This window comes from Microtus pennsylvanicus, chromosome 1 (genome assembly GCF_037038515.1).
Source record: "Microtus pennsylvanicus isolate mMicPen1 chromosome 1, mMicPen1.hap1, whole genome shotgun sequence".
Classification (NCBI taxonomy): Eukaryota; Metazoa; Chordata; class Mammalia; order Rodentia; family Cricetidae; genus Microtus; species Microtus pennsylvanicus.
In genome coordinates, this window is record NC_134579.1 from 72,677,501 (window position 1) to 72,691,988 (window position 14,488).

Here is a 14,488-nt window from a genome sequence, read left to right on the forward strand (position 1 = left end):
ACAAAATGTATTGTTAATGCATTTGGCCAAGTTTCCCTATGTGTGTTACTCATTTTAACGATGTAATAATTTTATGATGTGCACATTTATCTCTTATATCTGTTCATTCAAATGGGGAGTATAACCTTGTATTATGGACATTCCCATATTTCTTCTCTCATTACCTAAATCCTGTTCTTAGTTCTTGTCTTAGTTAGGGTTTCTATTGCTATGAAGAGACAACATGACCATAGCAACTCTTATAAAGGAAAACATTTAATTGGGTTGGCTTACAGTTCAGAGAGGTTCAGTCCATTTTCATCATAGTGGGACATGGTGGTGTGTAGGTAGACACGGTGCTGAGTTCTACATCTTGCATAATGGTAACAGGAATGATCTATCTCACTAGGTGTGGCTTGAGCATGTATGAGATCTTAAAGCTCACCTCCACAGTGATACACTTTCTCCAACAAGACCACACCAAAGCCACACCTCCTAATAGTGACACTCCCTTTGGGGCTGTTTTCATTCAAACCACCACAGTTCTCTTTCAATTCTGGAAAATGGTGCAGTATAGACAACCTGACTTCAAAAGGTACTACTGATCTCCACATAAAAGAAACGGAAGTGCAAGGTGAAAAGGAAAACATCACAACACACTGTACTATTAATTGCTACACAGCTAAAGAGCATCATCTTGTGTCTCCAACTATCAGTTCTGCTTAGGGAATGTGGTCTGTAGTCTATCTCTGTCCCTCCCTGTCTCTGGCCCGTGGCTCTCCATTCTCACACTCACTGATAAAAAGGACAAAGGAAATGTACTTATGATGAACAAGAAAATGTGTGCTCTAAGTGCAATGTCTCATGGAATCCACATGCACACACAAAATAGCACAGAATTCAATTACTGCATTAGTGAAACCTAACTGACCTCCTTACTCTGGCCCTCCTCCCCAGCGCAGTTACTAACATGGAAGAACCTAAACACAAGGTGCCAACTGTCCTTCTCAAAAGGCAGGCAGGCACAACTTCTGGACTCTTGTCCTCCTTGTGGCTGGAACAGGAAGAGCTGGTGATTCGTGTGCTGGTTAAAATTTTTGACAAAAGACTTTCAAATATATCCAATCACCAAGTTTGCATCAACTCTACAAATGTTTAGACATGATATCAGAAGCCGCTGGTTCTGGTGACAGCCAGCTCTCAGGTTCAGCAACCTATGTCAATGAACAGACCTGCAGGGATCTAACACAGGAAGCTATTTCTAGGAGAGAAATTGTAAACATCCTCCTAGGTAAATAGGTTTTCAGGATTCTGGACTCAAGTAGCTGTAACCTATCCTGCACAACAAGGTTCATGATTCCAGTACAGCCATATCTGAGCAAAATAACTTTCAATGATTCAAATGCACAACCTGCGTTTTGCCACTGTGAGGACCTTCATCAAGGCCAGCCTGCTGAAGTAGGTGTGATTAACACAAGAGTGAGCGAGAAAATGATTCGACTGGTGGGGAAAAACAATGGGTAAACAATGATGGGGAGAGAAGGCTTCTTTTGAGAAATTGGAGAGAGATTGGCAGTATGCATTCAATAAACAGTTAGGGTGCTGTATTAGTTACTTTCCTGTTGCTGTCACAAACCACATGACTAAAAAGCCTCTTATAAAACAAAGAGTGTATTTGGGCTGACATTTCCAAGGGGGTAAGAGTCCATCATAGCGGAGGAGCACGGCAGCAAGTGGCAGGCAAGGCAGCAGGGGCAGGGAAATAAAAGCTCACATCTCAACTGCTCGTCCACAGCAGAAAGCAAACTGGAAGGAGGATGGGGCCTTAGGCTCCCAAATGCTTCCCCCAGCGACACCCTTCTTCCAGCCAGGCTGCACCTCCTAAACAGTGCTGCCAACTGGGTACCAAGTGTTCCAATGCCTGAAACTATGGGGGATATTTCTCATCCAAACCACCAGAGACACGAAGGAAAAAAGAATGGTGCAGGGGACTGGAAGATCATGTCAGCTGTTGTGTAATGAACTCAACATTTGGGGCTGAATTTTAAAGGCAATAAAACATCAAGAATTTAAATCAGGGGACCTAAAAGATTACAACTACATTTTACTCTAAATGCAGTGAGATTAGAAGAGGAAAGAGTAGGGGCTGGAGAGATGGCTCAGAGGTTAAGAGCACTGACTGATCTTCCAGAGGTCCTAAGTTCAATTCCTAGCAACCACATGGTGGTTCACAACCATCTGTAATGAGATCTGGTGCCCTCTTCTGGGCTGCAGGCATACATGCAGGCAGAACACTGTATACATAATAATAAACCTTTAAAAAAAAAAAGAAGAGGAAAGAGTAAATATAGAAAACCAACCAAGAAGAGCAGGTGAGCACAACAGATACGGACACAGGTTAAATCTGAACGAGGGATTTAAAGATATTTAAAAAATAGAAAGAACAAAAGGCTAACGGCAGATTAGATTCTGAGGACTGAAGATGCAGACCAGGGATAGCCACATCCAATTCTTGTTTCGTGTGCTTTTCCTCAGGTATTTCCTGCATGCAAGGTTGTAAAGCTGTGTCAGTTTCTGGTTTAGGGGAGGAGCCAAGGAACAACAAAAAGTCAGCACAGTCACAGCCTTTCCTATACACCTAACAGGTTCGAGAGCCCATGCAGTCTGTTCTATCTCTACCAGCCCAAGAAGCTCGGTCACGACTAGGAAACAAGTAGCTAGTATCCACATTTCACATTTCTTGACAAATATTTACATCACTAGGATTATACACACTTATGTAATTTGTATAAGGAGAGAACCAGTACTCCGAACAGCCTTCTGGTAAATTTAAACAAGCAGTCCCAAGATGTCAGTAAAGCATTTCAGTGCACTAAAGAAATGGATGCAGAGATGATTCTGTAGGTAAATGCTTGGTGTGTTAGCATGAGAAGCTGAGTTCAGATCCCCGAAAGCTGGGTGCCGCACACATGTGTGCATGCACACATACACACACATACACATGCACACGCATACGCGTGCATGCACACATACACACACAACACACACACACATACACACACACATACACACACACACAACACACACACACACATACACACACAACACACACACATACACACACAACACACACACACACATACACACACGCATACGCGTGCATGCACACATACACACACAACACACACACACACAACACACACACACACGCATACGCGTGCATGCACATGCAATCAAAATAAATATAATAAAATAAAATTCTAAAAGGAGGACATTTATGAGCCGGACGGTGGTGGCACAATCCTTTAATCCCAGCACTCGGGGGCAGAGGCAGGCGGATCTCTGTGAGTTCAAGGCCAGCCTGGTCTACAAGAGCTAGTTCCTGGACAGGCTCCAAAGCTACAGAGAAACCCTGTCTCGAGAAAGAAAAAAAAAGTAGGACATTTAGCATAGTTTCTTTAGTAAGCCACAGCTGAACCAATCAGTAAGCTTTCTAAAAATGTCAGAATAACCAGGCTACATGGCTTTCTCTTTTGTACGAAACACAAAATACTTCAATTAAACCAAATATCATTGATACTATTAATTTCTTACTCACAAGAACGAAAGAACGTGAAATGAGGACTTTCCAAGGAATTGAAGTGTGCAGGAAGGCACAAGGACTAAGATTAGACTGGAAAACTGTGCCGGGAACACACAAGGGAAAAAAAAACGTATTTTACCTAATTACCAGCTGCACACATTTCTCCATATAAAACTGGAAGCAATATTTACTCTTCCTGTGTGAGACACACTGGAAATCCCCTGCTCTACAATCCCTTCCCTTAAACAACTGTCGGTCAGAAAGACGGTCTGACTCTCCAGTTCTGTAGGTAGGAAGTTCTGGAAGAGGCAGTTGTGGAGGAAGCCTTTAACTGGTCCTTTCTCAAGACCAGTTTCTCAGGGTCTGTAATCCAATGTCCAGCGAGCACACACACACACACACACACTCACACACACACACTCACACACACACACTCATATACACACACTCACACACACACTCACACACTCAAACACACTCACACACACTCACACACACACTCACACTCATACACACACTCACACACACACTCACACACACACTCACACACACTCACACACACACTCACACACACTCACACTCACACACACTCACACACACACACACACACACACACACACACACACACACACTATGTAGCAGACTGGACCCAGGGTTTGCACATGCTCAGCATACACCTCTCTAACCTCACATAGTTTTCTAATAGTCAATCCTCACCTTCCCATTATCGACTCAATGTTTTAACAGGCTACAACAAAAGGCCCGAATTCAAAACGTCCATACCGAGCTCATGCTTCCCTCTAATCCAGGCTTGCGGGCACAGAACACAATACCTTCTGGAAAGTGCCATTTCTTTGGTTCTTGTCTACACCAATGTAAGAAACATGAAGGGCCCTGGGCTCATGTAAAAGCCATATGTTACACTGAATCTGTAACTCTAGTTATCCCAAGACTGGAAACAGGAGGATCCTGGGGGCTTTCGGGCCAGCCAGCCTAGTCCAAACTGTGAGCTCCAGGTTCAGTGAGAGATCCTGTCTGAAAAAATAAGGTGAGAAGCGACTGAGGAGCACATCCTGACATACACACACAGACATGCACACGCTCACGCGCACGCACGCGCACGCACGCGCGCGCACACACACACACACATTACGTATTATTACTAATTCAACAGGAACAGTATGTATCTATAATAAATCAGTTTACTATGCCATAGTTAAAACTTTTAGGATTTCAAAAAGGCCTTCAAAATAATCTAGTGTATCCTCTCCCATCCAGTGCGACCTTCTCGACTGCAGTCCTGACATTCAGACTCAGGCTGGCTACCCTGAGCACCCGAGCTCACTGCTTCTCAAGCACAGTGCAGTCTGCCACCTGGGTCTACGTCTTCTTTCATTCAGAATTAATTCTGGATTTAAAGTGGGCAGAGAACAAATGTACTTCCTAAGTTCCTTCAGCTCTTCCAAGAGTTTTTATCTTCTCGATAAAACCAACCAACCAACCAACCAACCAAATAACCAAACAAAAAACAGTGCTGGTCCCCCTATGCTACCATACCAGGGCACTCCTTTCTATAAGCAAAACAATTAAAAAATTTAAAAAGTTCTCTTAAGCTTTAAAGTGTGCCTACTAATTAAACCAGTTTTGTCTGTTTATGCTTTATAGGCTAGCAAGGTCTTCTTAACCGTGGTCATACACAGCTGAAAGGGTACGAAAGGCGCATTGCCTACCTTAATTGATATGGAAAAGCAGTAAACTGAGCTTATTTCTCGCCCTTTTCCAAGACAACAAACAGACTCTTAAACCCCTCAACCCTGTCTACTCACTGAGCTCTCTGCCCCCCCTGAACCAGTCCAATACTTTGTTAAAGTTGAAGCAGTGGTTCTCAATCTTCCTAACGCTGTTACCCCTTAATATGGTTTCTCACGTGGTGACCCCGACCATAGCTGTATTCATTGCTACTTCATAACTGTAGTTCTGCTACTATTATGAATCCTAATGTAAATGGTTTTTGGAGAAAGAGTTTGCCGAACAGGTCATGACTCACAGCGTGAGAACCACTGGCTTGAAGCCTCTATTCTCAGGATTTGTCTATCTTCGGGTCACTTGAACCTTTGGAATAATCCTAAAAGTTCTAAAATTCTTTAAACTATTGTCAAAATCATGAATTAGGCCAGCACAGGCCTGGGTCTGAAGCCTTAAAATGGCTGACTTTTAGCAACTTTGTATCTGGAATTCTGGCTTTCCAGAAGAGAGATGGAGTTGGAGGTGGGCAAGCGCGCGTGCGTGCGTGTGTGTGTGTGTGTGTGTGTGTGTGTGACAGAGAGAGAGAGACTAAATACATAAACTAATGTATCTTTATCAATTGTATGCTCTCCTTAGGAAATGCTTGTGTTCTTATTCATCTCCTCTATTTCTATATGTAAGATGCAGCAGTTAGCATCTTGACTCAGGGAAGCAATCCACAGCTGGAATTAATTCAATCTTTTTTTTCCCCCTTCAGCAAAACCAGACTGCTTACTCCAGATGTCCTGCCTGTGACTGTCCACTGCCTGTGAGGGGCAGTGCTGTCAGCCGACACAGTTAAAACCATGCAGGAGATGGGCCTCTTGGCATGTCACAGAGGGTTACCTAGATTATATTTAGCTGAGGGGAGAAGACCCACCCACTGCAGGAGGCACTGTGCCCTAAGCAGAGGAATGTCTACAGCGGAGAGAGCAGGTAGAGCACTGTGCTGCTTGTGCTCCCCGCTCTCTTCTTCCCAACGACTTCTCCACTGCAACAGGCCATAACCAAAGCTGTGAGCTGAACCCTTCCTCCCACAACAGAGGAGAGTAACATCAAGACAACAGCGATTACTCTCAACGACCTTAAGGGAAAAAATTATCATTTAATGAAAACAACTGCATGCAAAATGCAAACAATTATGCTAATAATAATATAAAACACAGTTCTGAGGCTGGAGAGATGGCTCAAGCCTTAGCACGGGCTGCTCATCCGGAGGAGCTGGGCTTGATTTTCTGCACTACATGGTGGCCCACAACCCCTGTAACTACAGTCTCAACAGATCTGTCGTCCTCTTCTGACCTCCGCAGGTAATTCATGCCGTACACAGACACAAGCAGGGAAAAAACACCCACACATATAAAAATAACAAAAGTAAATAAATTTTAAAGCAATACAAAGCAAAAACCAGACAAACGGGTCTGTAGGTCCAACCCTTCAGGAGTCTGAGGACAGAGGATAACCCAACTTTATTTTAGATAAACAAAATCCCAGCCATAGCTGGGTATGCGTCCCAATAATATAAGCACACGCACAGCATCTACAATCCCACAGTTTGATCCCCTGCACCACAAACAAACAGGAACCTTAAATGCCTACCAAATTAAAACCTGTTCCACTTTATTTACATGCATGCGCACCAGGAAGGTGCTAAGGTTAAGGTTTCTCTGAACTTCCATCAGCTGTTGTTTTTTTTATTATTTTTTTTTTATTTCACTAGATTTCTAACAAGATCCACAACCAGTGGAGTCATACCTATGTGGTTTGTATAACCCACTCTCAAACTAAGTTTTATTAATATAATAAAGAATATATTTTTACATTCTTAAAAAAAATCCCCCAGTCCTATTGTAATGCACTAAAGCTAATATTCTAAATGTCCTACAATAAAAATCTGAAAAACAAAGAATCTGGAGAAATAAAAATCACCAGACATATCTGTTGAATTCAAGTCAGTTCAAATACACAGAACAAGACCACCTATACATGGTCCTCTGAATTTTCTTACTGATTTTACCGAGAAAGAACAGGTCATTCTCTTCAATGACTTAAAACAGTTCTAAACGTCATGGAGAAAGTGGAGTAGCAGTTGGGAGCACTGGCTGCTCTTCTAGAGAAGCCACATGGTGGCTTGTAATGTCTGTAACTCTAGTCTCAGGGGATCAGGCACCTCTTCTGGCCTCCACAGGCACCAGGCACATGTGTGGTACATAGATATAGCTGCAGATAAAACATTTATATACATAAAATGAATTTTTTCAATTTAAGAAAGAGCAAAATGAGACAGAACTATAAGATTTGTTTAAAGAGTACAGAGACCCAGAGAAAGTTAGAGTCCAAGCCCAGAACAGTGTAGGGGCATAGGTTTGATCCTTAGTACTACCAGGGTGCAGGGCACCCACATGAAACAAACCCCATCCTGGGTATTCAGTGACACTGAGTCACCCAAAGAACCCTAGCAAAGGAAAGGAACCGACCCTGAGAGCAAAGGTGAGAGCAGTCATTTCAGATGTCAAACGTGCTGGGCACTGTTCACGAGGACTGAATTCTGCAGCATGTATTCATAATAGCAACAATCCGATGAGAAAGTTGAAACTACATAATGTCACCAAACCCTCCCTGCAGCTCTGAAAAAGAAATAGAGCACTCTATAACCCCAGTCCTAACAGCGCTGTGGGAAAGTCAGTCATAGGGGGCAAGGATGAGCTCCTGTGTTCAGCAAACTGACCACAAGCTTTGCCGCCTGCTTCATAGTGCTCTGAAAATACATGTCTGTCGGGGGGAAAAAAATCCAAGTACAAAGGGAACACCTAACCATTCTTCCCACTTTACACATCTAGTCCAAGTTCTTTGCTTAGGTTTGAAGAAACCTTGTGTGTGTGTGTGTGTGTGTGTGTGTATGCTGACGTGTGCCACTTAAAACCTCAAGTGAAAGCAAGCTGCACACACAGTTCTCCAGTGCTTTTCTCATTAACAGTGGACCTCGGCAGATTCTTCCACACATGCATCCCTGGATCCAGTCATCACTACGTCAGCTGCGAATGTTACGTGCATGAAGGTACTTATTTAACCAAACCTCCACTGTAGCAATGCATATTTCTAGGTGTCACTATTTTTCATCTCAAACAACTCGTGACACATCAGCATATGCAGAGATGTGTGTGCAAACACAATTCTGTGTGTGAGGTCAACTATTACAAGTAACGCCTGTTAGCAGAATGAAGCAAATGCAAAAAAGAAACCAGCACATCTGCAAAGGAGACAAGAAAATACCCATAAAGTAAATGCTCAGTGATGAGAAGACACCAAACACATTACAGAGTTAGGAGCAGAGTAACAAATGAGGAAAATGGAGACAGGAAAAAAGGAGGAGGGAACAAGGACGAGAGAAGAGAGAAGGAAAAAAAGGAAACCTTACATGGCCCCAGGACAGAAAGAGAGAATAAAAAATGGGACGAGAAAAAGAAAAAGAAACTACACAAATAAGGTTTAAAAAGATGAGGTAAGAGAAAAAAGACATTGTTTCTCTTGCATAACCCTAGGCACTCAAGAGATTTGAGACATGCACTATTTCATAGACAAGCCTGAATACCACACGATTTAGATGAGTATTTGGGCCCTTATTTTAACATAGTAACCACAGGCCAATCCTACCAGACTATGGAAGCAGGGGAAGAGAATCCCCAAAAGGAAGATTCCAACAGTATACCTGGCTTCTTCTCTTTCGTTCCTGACCTCGACAGAGAAACCGTCACACTGTGTCATACAAACAAAGCATGTCCCTCCTTGGGAGATGCTGATTTTAAAAACAGAGATGTAGGCCCTAAGTCTTCCTGCCTTCTTGGAATTTCTTCAGCTCAACCAGAGCTATACTAATATGTCACCTAATGTAAAACACAGCCAAGAACTCACCTCTCCCGAAGTGTTAGGATGTGGCTGCCACAACACAAACTGACTCATGTTTTGTCCGTGAACACGTCGGGGGTTTCTTTACATGAAGCCCATTTCAGAGTCCATAGGTAGCAGGGTTCTGCAAAACTGAAAGCCTCAAACATGTCAATGCACATATCTAGGTTACCACTCGGGTCTAATTCACTATGGGAAGCAGCTACATCTTCCAAACACTTAGCTATGCAGTGTGGTGAACATGACTCTGAACATGGCTGAAGTGGTATGGGAGTGTCTTCTATCTATCTGTTGCTGTCATTGGTTAATTAATAAAGAAAACTGCTTGGTCTGACAGGGCAGAATTTAGATAGGCGGAATAAACAAAACAGGATGTTGGGTAGAAGGCAGTGAGGCAGAGGCCATGATTCTTCGACTTGAGATGGATGTAGCCTAGAATCTTTTTCGGTAAGCCACCACCTCGCGGTGATACACACATGAATAGAAATGGGTTAATCAAAATATGAGAGTTAGCCAAGAAGAGGCTAGATATAATGGGCCAGGCAGTGTTTAAAAGAATACAATTTGTGTGTTGTTATTTTGGGTGTAAAGCTAACCGTGCAGGAGTCGGGTGTGATGAAAAGCAGGCCGGCTCGCCTCCTCAGTTGAAGTGGCCGAGACTATACAAAAACAGTAATATTGACCCAGAAGAGCTCAAATTTTAGATGCCTTTCTAACATAATTATATGTATTCTATCATGGTGGCAGAGTAACAACATATACAATGGGGTGAATGGAATTTCCCAGTACCGTCCAGGGACAGGGAAAAGATCCAAATGTGGACAAGCATAAAGTTTACTGCAAAAAGGCATTTACGTGTTTACTTTTAGTTTTCAACGGCCTGGAAGTAAAGCTTAGGTTTAAAATCTAAAGATGCTAACTAGTTTCTTATGTAAAACACAACCATGCAACATAAATCCATGGTCTCCTACCCCATCCTATCCAATCTAATGAGACATCTGGGGACCTCTCAAGATCTGCTTTCCACTGGATAGCCAATGCACAGCCACCTCACTGGGACTGCATGTAGGTGGCCGGCGACTCCTCCGCAATCTGATTACACAGCACAATGTGTCACCTGCACTGTATTCCATTTGATAGCCCAAAGTGGTTACAGAACTTGTTTTTGTGGGATGCATGCTAACTCATTACATTTAAGGGCGCTTTTAACAAAGGAAACACTTTAATCTTGAAGGGTTTCTCTTTTGGCGGGGAGGGGGGCAGGGGAGAGCTGCCACAAGCTCTCCTTGTGTCTGTAATGGCAGCACGTGAAGCCCAACTAGCTTCATATTCGTTGTAACCCTCATTTGCCTTTCAAATGTTGGTTGCTAACGTAAGAAGTCTTGAAGAAAAAGAAAGCATTTATAACATCAACTACCAGCATGGTGCGACAACAGCGGCTTATTTATTATTCGATAACCTCCCTGGGATCGCACCCCAGAATGTTCTTCCCAGAAAAGGAAGAACCATCTAAAGGTGGCCGCAGGAAGCCAGATAAACGCCTTATCCTCTCCACCAAGAGACTGGGACCCTTCTGTAGATTTCGCTAACTTTAAAAAACAAGCGCGCCCTGGTTTTCCTCTGCACCCGCATTGTCGGGCTGGGAGGGAGTCGCGCGTGCATTCAGAGGCTGGATGCGGACACCAGGGATGCGCTCGGGCGGCCGAGCAAGGAGCGCTTTGACTCGGGTACCAACCCTTCCCGGCCGGCGTCTGCCAACATCGCAGGCTGAGTCGTGGGAGCGAGTCTGGCTGAGCGCGCCTCAGCTGCCCGAGACGCCACGTCGCCAGCACCCGCTGAAGAAGACTTACTTCTTCAAGGTTCTCGGCCCGAAGCCGAGTCCGCTGGCCTCGCTCGCGTCGCGATCTCTCGACTGCGCAGGACACCCGCCCCAGGGCGCAGGCGCCGCCTCCGGCACCTCTGCATGTGACGTCACTTCCTGCACCTTCAGCCTCGTTGGGGGTCTTGGGCTCCCAGGTCTTTTTTCTATAGACGGTCTTGCGAGCCGAAACTCACCGCTCCAGTCTACGTTTGCGGGCAACTGAACGAAATCGCAAGATCCCTTGAGGCTTTCGGATGACCCTACTGGGTGTTGGCCTCTGAGACTGCGTTCGCCGGCTGCGATGCTGCCCGGTTCACCTCTGGGGGTGTTGGTGTTACATTGCCAAGTTACTTACTTAACCTCTGTGAACCTGACCCAACTGTAAAAACCACTCGTACCCACACAACCTGGGGCTGTTGTTATTTGCGATAGTGCATAGAAATTTCCAGTGAAAGACCCCCAGTGCTGGGGAGACTCTCACTCAAGTCTCGGGATAACACGACCCCCCCCAGTAACTCACAAGAGACCGTCCTTGCTACAATCACACGAGGCTTTAATGATGAGATGAGACGGGAACCAGTGCACTGGGGCCGAGACTCATAACCCACGCAGGGGAAGAGTTCGACCAGAGTGACCAGGAGAAGGAGTTTTTAAGGGAAAAAAAAAACACAGCCCAGTAATTCAAAGGGGTCATAGAAAATTCCAAAAATCCAGTGTTGGTCACAAGGGGGCAACTCCCTGCCTCTCAGGACCACTCCCAAGGTCATAATCAGCTAGTCCCTAAAACACAGTACAATAATAATCACAAGTGGGAGACTCCCTGTTTCTCAAGATTATTCTCAAGATTACAATCTAACTTTATCTTCAGCTAGTTCCTGAAACACAGTCACTGAACCTGCTAATCCTAGATTTTTGATTCTTCTCTTCCTGCTGGGGGGGTCTGGATTTATCCAGATCTTTCACCAGCATACTACAATGAACATTAACTGTAACTTTTTTTTCCTAATGATACACTCTCTTGTTCTTGAAACACGTTTGAATGAAAGCCTGGAACTATTTTCAGTGGTGAGCTGATGATACAGGCTACTTTCCCCTTTGGAACTGGATATAACGTGTGTGTGTGTATGTGTGTGTGTGTGTGTGTGTGTGTATGAACCAACTTGAATCCTAGAGTGGACACACTCATCAATAACAAGGTGTAAAACCTCATATTGACCCAGAAATGAAAGGAACTCTGTTTTCGTTTTTAACTGGCTGAATAGGAACAAATTACTGACCTACGCAGTTCTAGAAGGCAAGCAGACTCTAATGTACAGCCACTGACAGGGCTTGGTTTCATTTACCCTTTTGTATTTCAAAGAAACATCTCAACTTGTACTTTAGAAAGATTACAAAGCTAGTCATCTTTCACAACACGACTAGTAGTGTTGAAATGAGGGTGATGGGTTGGACAACCAAGAACCCCCCACAGACCTGAAGAATAATACAAAGTGTTCCCGGTGTTAGAACAATGACTTTTGTTTTCTGAGATAAAATCTCTCTCTTTAACTCAGACTGGCCTCCTACCTGAACCTCCCTAGCTTTGGCCTACAGGCATATATAGCCATGCACAGTTTAGACCAAAGGATATTTGTAATACATGTTTGACTATAAGGATTGTGTAATTTGCCAGAAGGCACAAAGTTAGCCAGTGATAGTTCTAGAATGTTAGCCTCTTTAATTCCATTTATTTTCATTTACACAAACAGGAGGCACAGATGTTAGAGATACAAGGATGAATAAAATGAACACTTGCCTTAGGGAAGTTTCCTGTCTGTTGCGGGAGACGGCCCTCTTAATGGAAAGATGGTTCTGTGTTAGCATTATAGGCACATCTAGTTCCACCATTCAACTAAGAACACTTCTTCCCTTTGGTTCCAACAAACCATAACTAGATTTTTAGAAATATAAGCTGATGACATTTCCATCAAATTTAAAATCATTAAAACCAGACTTTCAAAAGTTTCAAGCAAGCTTGGTGGTGGTAGTGCACGTCTTTAATCCCAGCACTCAGGGAGGCAGAGGCAGGCAGACCTATGTGAGTTCGAGGCCAGACTGGTCTACAGAGTGGGTTCCAGAACAGCCAGGGCTACACAGAGAAATCCTGTCTCGAAAAACAACAAAACAAAAAGTTTCAGGCAATCAAGATAGATTTACACGGATCTAATAATCAGCTACAAGAGACTCAAAGACTCTGAACCATGGCCTTGGTGTTGATATATGGTTCCTCTCTGACTCTTCATTTGACTTTTCAACTTTTTCTTCCACTCTTTTCTGTAGTTACCTTAGCTTTCAAAAAGAACAAGGCTGGCAATAATCATCACAACCAGGGAACCTCACAGGACAAATCACCCTCCATGTCCACAATGAGCCCAATTATCCAGGGTGACAAGGCTGTATCCCAGAGCAGGAATACCCATCTTATGTGTGGTGGTGGCACTATTAGGATGTGTGGTTTTATTTGGAGTACGTATAGCCTTGTAGGAAGTGTGTCACTGTGGAAGCAGGCTTTGAGGTCTCATATATGCTCAAGCCACACCCAGTGTCTCAGTTCACTTCCTGTTGCCTTTGGATCGAGATGTAAAGACTCCTCAGCTCCAGCACCATGTTTGCCTGCATTCTGCCTTGCTTCCCAACATGGCAATAATGGACTAAACCTCTAAACTCTAAGTGAGCCTCCATGAAGTTTCCCTTTATAAGAGTTGCCATGGTCATGGTGTCTCCTCACAGTAACAGAAACCCTAACTAACATTAGTTATGGGAACCAGATTGTCCCAACAAGTAATAACAACAACAGCAACTTTCCACAACCTCCTAGTGGGATCAGAATTGATATAATGATCAACCAAACCACTGACCCATCAGCACAAACCAGGAAGCCATCTCTTAAAGGTGCTATGCAGTTCTTGCAGTTAATGCTGAGTCAGGAAGCCTCCTCTCAAAGGAATCATGCCTCTGCTTGCTTCTAGCAAACAGAGCCCACCAAAGAAAATGCTGCTACCAAGAAGCCATGCTTAACTCTGTTCTTTTGTGTCTAAAATTTCTTCCCAAGCTCTCTCAGATTTTATGTAGATGTAGCTGGCCTACATTGGTGACATTTGTATACAGAGACCACTTGTTTCTGGCCTTCCAGACCCAAATAATCACACAGAAACTATATTAATTACAACACAGTTTGGCCAGTAGCTTAGGTATATCCCTTGCTAGCTCTTATATCTTATATTAACCCATTTTTATTCATCTGTGTATCTCCATGAGGCTGTGTCTTCCTGGCAAGGTTCTGGGCATCCTTCTCCTTCGGCAGCTACATGGCATCTCTATGATTTTCCCTTCTT

General features: G+C 43.8%; 1 protein-coding gene across 1 annotated transcript in view; it reads right to left on the minus strand.

Annotated features, from left to right (window-relative positions):
- Nucleotides 1-11,180, minus strand: part of Map3k13 (mitogen-activated protein kinase kinase kinase 13) — a 142,842-nt gene extending 131,662 nt beyond the window's left edge. The window contains exon 1 of the mRNA XM_075968080.1: nt 11,104-11,180. The gene's annotated coding sequence lies outside the window, so the exon portion shown is untranslated. The remainder of the gene's footprint in view (nt 1-11,103) is intronic.
- Nucleotides 11,181-14,488: the final 3,308 nt, after the last annotated feature.